This window comes from Gadus chalcogrammus, chromosome 12 (assembly GCF_026213295.1).
Source record: "Gadus chalcogrammus isolate NIFS_2021 chromosome 12, NIFS_Gcha_1.0, whole genome shotgun sequence".
In the NCBI taxonomy this organism is placed as follows: domain Eukaryota; kingdom Metazoa; phylum Chordata; class Actinopteri; order Gadiformes; family Gadidae; genus Gadus; species Gadus chalcogrammus.
In genome coordinates this window covers 22,390,881-22,399,727 of record NC_079423.1, presented here as the reverse complement: position 1 = coordinate 22,399,727, position 8,847 = coordinate 22,390,881, and the positions used below count along the sequence as shown (strand labels likewise).

Below are 8,847 nucleotides of genomic sequence, written 5' to 3'. Positions count from 1 at the left end.
AAATCGATGATGAAAGGTTCAAAGCAAAATAAATGCAAAGTGGTCCGATAAATTCCGTAGTTTATTTCAAACGGATAGATATCGTTATTGTAGCACAACGTTTCGTCACAGTGGGTGACTTCATCAGGTACAGGATTACAATTCAAACCGTGAAATAGTCCAAACCCTACATCCGTCCCATGTAGGGTTAGGGTTAGGGTTAGCTGCCACCCCCACCCCTGGGAGGTTTAGTACACTAGTACACTTTAGGTTTAGTGCACTAGGGTTAGTGGTGGTGCCACCAACCCAACGATGCAGCGATGACCCCGCAGACGCTTCCAGGCAGTCGTGAACCTGCTTCTGTTCTGCGGCGGGTTTTAGCGAGCGGACCAATCACAGCCCTCGCACCACCACCACTACACCACCACTAACCCTTACACCACCACCACTACACCACCACTAACCCTTATACCACCACCACTACACCACCACTAACCCTTACACCACCACCATTACACCACCACTAACCCTTACACCACCCACCATTACACCACCACTAACCTTACACCACCACCACTACACCACCACTAACCCTTACACCACCACCACCTACACCACCACTAACCCTTACACCACCACCACTACACCACCCACTAACCCTTACACCACCACCATTACACCACCACTAACCCTTACACCACCACCATTACACCACACTAACCCTTACACCACCACCACTACACCACCACTAACCCTTATACCACCACCACTACACCACCATCTACCCTTACACCACCACCACTACACCACCACTAACCCTTACACCACCACCATTACACCACCACTAACCCTCGCACCACCACCACTACACCACCACTAACCCTTATACCACCACCACTACACCACCACTAACCCTTACACCACCACCACCACTACACCACCACTAACCCTTACACCACCACCACTACACCACCACTAACCCTTACACCACCACCACTAACCCTTACACCACCACCACTACACCACCACTAACCCTTACACCACCACCACTACACCACCACTAACCCTTATACCACCACCACTACACCACCACTAACCCTTACACCACCACCATTACACCACCACTAACCCTTACACCACCACCATTACACCACCACTAACCCTTACACCACCACCACTACACCACCACTAACCTTATACCACCACCACTACACCACCACTAACCCTTATACCACCACCACTACACCACCACTAACCCTTACACCACCACCATTACACCACCACTAACCCTTACACCACCACCATTACACCACCACTAACCCTTACACCACCACCACTACACCACCACTAACCCTTATACCACCACCACTACACCACCACTAACCCTCGCACCACCACCACTACACCACCACTAACCCTTACACCACCACCACTACACCACCACTAACCCTTACACCACCACCACTACACCACCACTAACCCTAGTTAGTAAGGGGCGAGGTGTCCCGCGCCCGTTTTGTTTTCTACAACCGACACAGAGAGGCTGAGGACCCCCCCCCCCCCCCCTACCCAGACCCCCGGGAGGAGGTCCTCCTGGGTGAAGGAGGACCAGGAGGTGTGGAGGTGTGTCAGTGTGTCTGAGGACCCTCCTCCACCTGGGGACACTCTGTAGAAGGACAGAGAGCCAGCAGGCCGGTCCAGATACACTCCTACTCTGGTGGAGCCAGCAGGGCGGAGAGGGAGGACTGTCTCTGTACCGTTGTACCAGGCAGAGTAACCACCATCAAGACAATAAAGACTCCAGGACTTGTTGTTCAGTCCAAGCCCGCTGTCACCACCCCCTCCTCTCCTTGTGATTCCTCTGTATGTCACTCCTATAACAACCCCTCCTTCCCACTCTACCTCCCAGTAACAGCGGCCAGTCAGAGCCTCTCTACCCAACACCTGCTCCCAGTAGTCAAATCTGTCTGGGTGATCCGGATACGACTGGTCCTCTCCAACCCACGTCACCTTCCTGTTGTCCTCAGACAGAGAGAGGAGTCTGCCGGCCGTGTTGGGGTCCAGTGTGAGGTCACAGGCATCTGAGGGAGAACCAGACATGATGAGCTGCTGAACCGCTCTTCATCATCATCATCATCATCACTAGTACTGTTCTCCTGTGCTCTGTGTACATATTAGAGATGCGCGGTTGGCGGTTGCAACCGCGGACTCCGCGGTTAAACCGCGGATCGGGCGGGTGATGTGACAAAAAATAATATTTTAATTAAATTCGGGCGGTTGGCGGTTTCAACCAACGAAATTCAAAAATATATACACATTGTTAAATGTCGTTACCTACTTCCAAGCACATTTTGAAATAATCCAATTCTCATCAGGCAGTAAATTGGCCTCTGCCTCTGTCTCTATCACACACACACACACACACACACACACACACACACATTAACGGAAGCAAAAAAGTTTAAATTAAGTGACGATCCGTCCCATGTCGCGTCTCCACAGACCTGCAAGTTATGAGACAGCTGTCAGTATTGGAAGAAGCTTTAACGTCTCGTAGATGAAACTGCCTGGGTTATTTTGTTTCGTATAAGTTATATTTTAAAACAGCCAGTCATTGTAGCCTACCACTCGTGGAATATGGAATTTCAAAGAGATGATGGAGTGATTTGACTCAGAAGTGACATCAGGCATCGGCAGCGCGAGATGTGCAGAACAAGTTAAACTTCTAGCTCAGTAACATCAACACCTAAGAAAGAAGGTTAGAAAGATAGTCGGAAAACTTTGATTTGCAAGGCAAGCAGGCAAGTGTTGGGCTTGTTACAGTAGCCTATATAGCCTTCAATGTGGTGAAATTTCGGAATTAATAGGCTCGAGTCGGCGTTTCCTTAAAAGGCTATCTTTCATTTTGCAAAAAAAAACAAACACAGTAGGCTATATTACCATATTAAAATGGTGTACCAAATTGCGTTTTATTACAATGATAAAAAAGTGTAGGCCTACTAGCCTATGGTAAGGTCAGGTTTGCCGATGTGCTTGGCTATTTTAAAGTTTCTCCCTGTGCATCGATCGGAGACAGACGTCACTTCACTGATAATATTCTGGGGATAGGCTACAACATAGCCAATAGGCTTTCATACTAGGGACTTTATCCTTTAAATATCTTTGCGGCATTGGATCAGTCTCCTTTCAAGAACAGGCAAGAACTTTCTAGCCTCGCGTCAGCAGCGCATATACCTAAAAACAACAGGCGGATGGCGGGCGGGTGCGGTTTTGTAAACCGCACAATTTTTTTGAAAAAGTCAAAAAAATTGTTGCAGATGGATGGCGGGCGGATCAAGCGTTTTGTGATGCGGTTGCGGATGAAATAATAGCCCATCCGCGCATCTCTAGAGCTTACCTCTCCCGAAATAAGTGTTTTTTGTGAATGACAGGGTCGTTAAGACTGACAAAAAGATCTCTCACTTACACAGCACTACAAGGCTACTCTCTGCGATACTTTAACTGGAGCTGGACACTAAAAAAATGGGCAAAAACGTTTTTTATTCCAATTCTGAGTCTAAGTCCACAAGGATATACTCAAAAAACAGTTACAATGTTTTTATTCTGCTTCTGAGCCAAGTCCAAATGGGCTTAGTAAAAAAAACGGCCAAAAACGTTTTTATTTCCATTCTGTGCCTAAATGTGGATGGACTTAGTCTCAAAAACGGTGAAAATGTTTTATTCTTCTTCTAGGCCCTTGTTTCCATCCTCCAGAGTGGGCAGGATGTCCTCAGAAGGTGTCCGAAAATAGTGCATGGTCGTCGGACTGACCGTCGGGGATCGGGAGGGTATGTCATGGAGGACTTTCGCACATATGCTGACGCATCAGCACCTGTGGTGAACACCTAAAAATAATGTTTAAAAATAGAAAAAAACATCAGAGATTGTGAGGCTGGGTTCCTAACATCTCCCCAAATAGTTTTCATGCAGATTCATATGATATATTTCACAATTTAAGCAAAATCAAAAATTGGTCTGCATCGTGCTTTGCTTTGTCAACAATGGCATTAACATCGGCATCAGAGCCATCCTTCAAGCATACCCTCCGCAAATGGACAGACAGGCTTGCTTGTGTTTTGAGACAGCGTGGACAGAGCAAGTAGTGCCTGTTTGCTGTTTTACTTGAATTAGAAAAAAAAGGCATTACTTAGCAGGGCATTACATACAAGGCATTACAAAGCATGGAATGTAAAAAGGAGAATGGTACTATATCAAATATTACAAAATAATAAAGTAATACCCCTATACAATTTTCAGTATGTGAAGAGAGAAAATAATTCAGATATTACTTTTTTGTAGATCATGAAGAGCTGAGTGTATTCTATATCTACAGATCATATCAACATATTTTGATAAAAATAAAAGAAAGGCTTACCTTTGATGCATTTAAGATTCTTCACCATGAAATTCCAGTATTTATAATGCCTGTTGCATAAAGCTCCTCCCCCCACAAGCTATTGTTGCAAGCTGAAAGGGGCGTGTTCTTACCTGTGTTTTTGAAGATGTGTCTCTCATTTTGGTTAAACTTCAGCAAACTTGCAGACTTTTTCCAAGATTGGCTTTTTCTCCACATTTGATTCATCATTTCAATCACACATTCCCCAAGGTCTGGAAAAGATAATAATTGTGTCTGTACATAAATGGATGCATTTCATTCAAACACAGAGCAACTGTGGAACTGCAATGCAGTTTTGCATAATTTCTTCAAGTGAAACCAGTTTGAATGGCCCTTCCCCAAAAGATGTGAAACCAATTTGAATGGGCCATTTACAATTTCTAAAGCAGCACATGAATAAAGGGGTGGGGCTTCACTGCACTGGGGCTCTGTTAACCAATGAGCAAAGACTTTGGCATCAGAAATACTGGACTGATTTTGAAAGAATTCACTCTCAGAAATTTCTGAAGCAAGAAGGTTCCTGCCACTTCCCACAGAAATCTACCAGCTGAAATCTACTGAACTTCCGAAGAGCATATTCCTTGGCCATCCATTGAATCAAAAGCAATTCTAATTGCTACCTTCTACTTCTAAAGCGCTGTTATTCCTTGGCAATAGCCTTTAAAAGCAATTTTAATTGCTATTTAGTCAAGAAGGGTTTTCTCTTCAAAAAGCCTTTTTAATTTGCTATATTTGATTTGACCATTCTGCCTAGAGAACTAAAGCTTACATTCTTAATTTGCTAAATTTGATTTGACCATTCTGCCTAGAGAGCTAAAGCTTACATTCTTAAAGGTTATTGTTCTAATTTGTCATTCTTCTGAACAGCCGTAATTCTTCCAGAGATTCATCTTCACTCACTGTCTCATCTTAAGAAATGGCTGGGGAAAAGTAAGTCATATTTAATGCCTCTGTTTATATATATATATATATATATATATATATATATATATATATATATATATTATATATATATATAGTGTAATTGCTCATGAAGTATTACCATGTTTTAAATGTTTTGTTGTGATGACTTCTGAATGAACGTATTTCTTTTCTATTACCAGGAAATCTGCAGCTGCACATAGACACTATCTACTCTGTCCAGTTTGTTTGAGGACCCAAGAGTCTCTATCCTGTCACCTGCGCAGAGTCTGCATGAAGGATAAGACACCACCACAGATCCTAGAGGTGGTTGAAAAGGCCAAGAAAGATGTGTGTGACCTCCTGAAGAATGGACGGGCTTTTAGTTATGCAGTCCTGAAGCAAATCGTCTCATCACCGTTTCTTTCTTTTATTTCACCGACACTGTTTCCCGGTACCTGTATTTTGCTGATCCTACGGAACCATCTTTGAAGTTTGTCAATGACAGAGAGAAGCTCAGAGACTTCCTGGGTCAACAGGCTAAGGCAGGGTATAAGGCACAAACATCAGGAAATTACATCAAGTGCTTGAAAAGGTTCTTGGAGTTCCACTTGACAAGGACCGGCTTGAGACAGGATGACAGGGAGCTCTACAAGCAGTGCACGTTATATTTGAGTTTTTTAACTTCTTCACAGAGTGTCCTCTCTAAGCAAGCGAGCAAAGAAATTGTGCAAAAGAGGCATGCCTTGTTGTTTGACAAAAGTCAACCCACACCTCGTGAATGCTTGGCTGTTCTTGATAAAGGTGAAGGTGACTTAGTGAAAATCATGAATCAACTTGATGACAGTTCTTCTTCCTCCCTGAGTATGACTGAGTGCATATTTGTGCTATACTATCTTGAGGCAATTGTCATACTAAGACACTGCCAACGGCCATGTGTGGTGCAGAGCATGAAGGTGAGTGTTACTGCTCTATTGTGCTCTTATGTGCTCTATTGATAAATTTACCCTGACATTTTAGCCTTACATTTCCTAATCAATGGCATATCCTCTTTTTGTTACAGGTCAAGGAATGGCTTGAACGGAAACACGCAGATGATGATTCAATCGTTTTTGTAAAGGACCACAAGACGGCTGCACATTTTGTGGTCTCAATTGTCCTGTCCAAGAAGGAGGAGGCGTGGTTTGAGAAATATTACAACAAAGTGCGGCCACAGCTCCTTGCTGGCGAAAGGAAACGTAAGCGAGATGAGCAGGATGAGAAGGATGGAGATGATTTTTTCTTTGTGTCCTCCCGCGGTAAGCCAATTTACAATGCAGCTGGTGATCTGATAAAGCTCCAGCAAAAGTGCAACGTCCCCCAGGTGAGCAGCCAGGTTGTACGGAGGGTATTTGAGACAGCAGCTAACCGCCTGGATGACCCTCAGAAGAAAGCAGTTTCTGACTACCTGGGATGAGGACTCCAAAATCGTACCATGACCCGTTTGGTGAGATGTTTCATATGTTTTTTAGTGGATCAATTCTTGGCATGTATGGATAAACTTTCTGAATATGATGCGTGGCCTTTGACCTTTGGGGGGTGGTGGGGCGGCGGGTGACTCCTAAAGCTTACAGGGCATCTGCCTTCAGAGACACATATGACGTGTCCCTGTTTGGTGAAATGTTTCATCTGTGTGTTTGTTTGTGCTGATGGCTCTTTAAAGGATAGGGATGAGGACTCCAAAAGCGTGAAATGACCCATTTTGGTGAAATGTTTCATATGTGTTTTTTAGTGCTGATTTTTGTTTTTGTTGTGTAGCTGTTTTGCAACTTGTTCTAGCTTGTGTAACTTAAATTGAGGTTCTGTGGTGATATCCTGTTTCTTATCTTTAGAGATATATCAATTAAAAATCGTATTCATTCTAGAGGACTGCTGAGGTTTCTCTCATTTTGGTAAACTTCAACACACTTGCAGACTTTTTCCAAGATTGGCTTTTTTTTCCAAAGACAGAGATACACTTTCAAGATATTTTATTAACATTTGCACTTCACATTTTGATTCATCATTTCAATCACACATTCCCCAAGGTCTGGAAAAGATAATAATTGTGTCTGTATGTAGCGGTTGCGTACTCTCTCGTTGCGTTGTGATTGAGACCACGATGGAACCATTGGCAGCCAGCCGTTTATTCTGGTGGAATATTTAACATGGGAAAATGCTCGTTGAGAACCCTCACAATGGCAGCCTCTCACAGCCGGGGTATACATAGACTAGCCATTTACATGGAAATAAATATCACATTAAACAAATTAATATTTGAATGGGCGTTTGGTGACATACCTGGTGGAATATTTAACATGGGAAAATGCTCGTTGAGAACCCTCACAATGGCAGCCTAACATGGGAGAAAGACAAGCTGAAGTAGCCTACACATTCTTGGCGAAGTCCACGCTAGCTAAGTAGCTACGACCAAAGCACATGGTAGCCAAGCTAGCGATCCTAAGCCTAAAGTCCATTTAAATGTAATAACCGATTCCAAGGAACACAATATATATATGTACAAGCAACCAAGTATTAATACAGGATTATGTACAATTAGACTCCCGTAATACATCGCCAAAGTGTGGATTCATATTTAACTGCTCTGACTACCTACCTCTCACAGCCGGGGTATACATAGACTGAGGAGAGGAGGCAGCAACGTACAATACAACCCCCGCATTCCGCTAGGGGGAGCTCTAGCACTCCAACCAAGGCTCCCACTACCACAGCCAGCGCAAGGATCTCGCTGGCAATGGCAAGTGGGAAGCATTAACCCTGCTACATGTACATAAATGGATGCATTCATTCACACACAGAGCAACTGTGGAACTGCAATGCATTTTTGGATAATTTCTTCAAGTGAAACCAGTTTGACTGGTCCTTCCACAAAAGATGTGAAACCAATTTGAATGGCCCATTTACAATTTCTGAAGCAGCACATGACTAAAGGGGTGGGGCTTAGTGTATTCTCCAACCGCACCACTCAGTCCGATTAGGGCACCCGTTTCGGCCTCAGACGCGACGTTGTCCCGCTGCTCTGGAGCTCTGGGAAGACTTCCAGACCGTTGGCGACCAACCGCACCACTCAGTCCGATTAGGGGACCCATTTCGGAATTTGAGTTTATCTGAAATATGAGGGGTGGGGATGAAACTGAGGCCCCTCTCCAGCAGCTGAGTTTCCGTTTCTGACAGATGGAAGATGGTGGATAGGTTCAGAATGTTAGATTCCTGGGGACGGGGGTTGTCCCTGTTGGGACTTAGTCCCCGCCCGAAGTTTAACTGATCCAGCCTGTGAAGATGTGAATGGCACCTTCATTGTTTTAAACCATGTTTTAAAAGATGCACATATTCCTGTCTGGCTGTTAGCCGTAATAGTCTGCAGCTGTGGCTCATAGGCTAATTGAGCCACACCCATTCTGGTGCTCCTTAAGAAGGCCAGGGTTTTAGACTGGAGGGAGGCTTGAGTTGTGCAAGTGACTCGACGGTTGTGCTATGTGTTTAAAGTAAAAATA

At 44.3% G+C, this 8,847-nt stretch overlaps 2 long non-coding RNA genes across 2 annotated transcripts; one reads left to right on the top strand and one right to left on the bottom strand.

The window, feature by feature from the left end:
• Positions 1-3,700: 3,700 nt before the first annotated feature.
• On the bottom strand, positions 3,701-4,631 carry LOC130393765 (uncharacterized). The gene is made up of 3 exons (XR_008897145.1): positions 4,507-4,631; positions 4,061-4,139; positions 3,701-3,863 (listed from the first exon to the last, which is right to left on the bottom strand). It is a non-coding gene; the product is annotated as an uncharacterized LOC130393765 (long non-coding RNA).
• On the top strand, positions 3,701-5,749 carry LOC130393767 (uncharacterized). The gene is made up of 3 exons (XR_008897146.1): positions 3,701-3,806; positions 5,282-5,344; positions 5,518-5,749. It is a non-coding gene; the product is annotated as an uncharacterized LOC130393767 (long non-coding RNA).
• Positions 5,750-8,847: the final 3,098 nt, after the last annotated feature.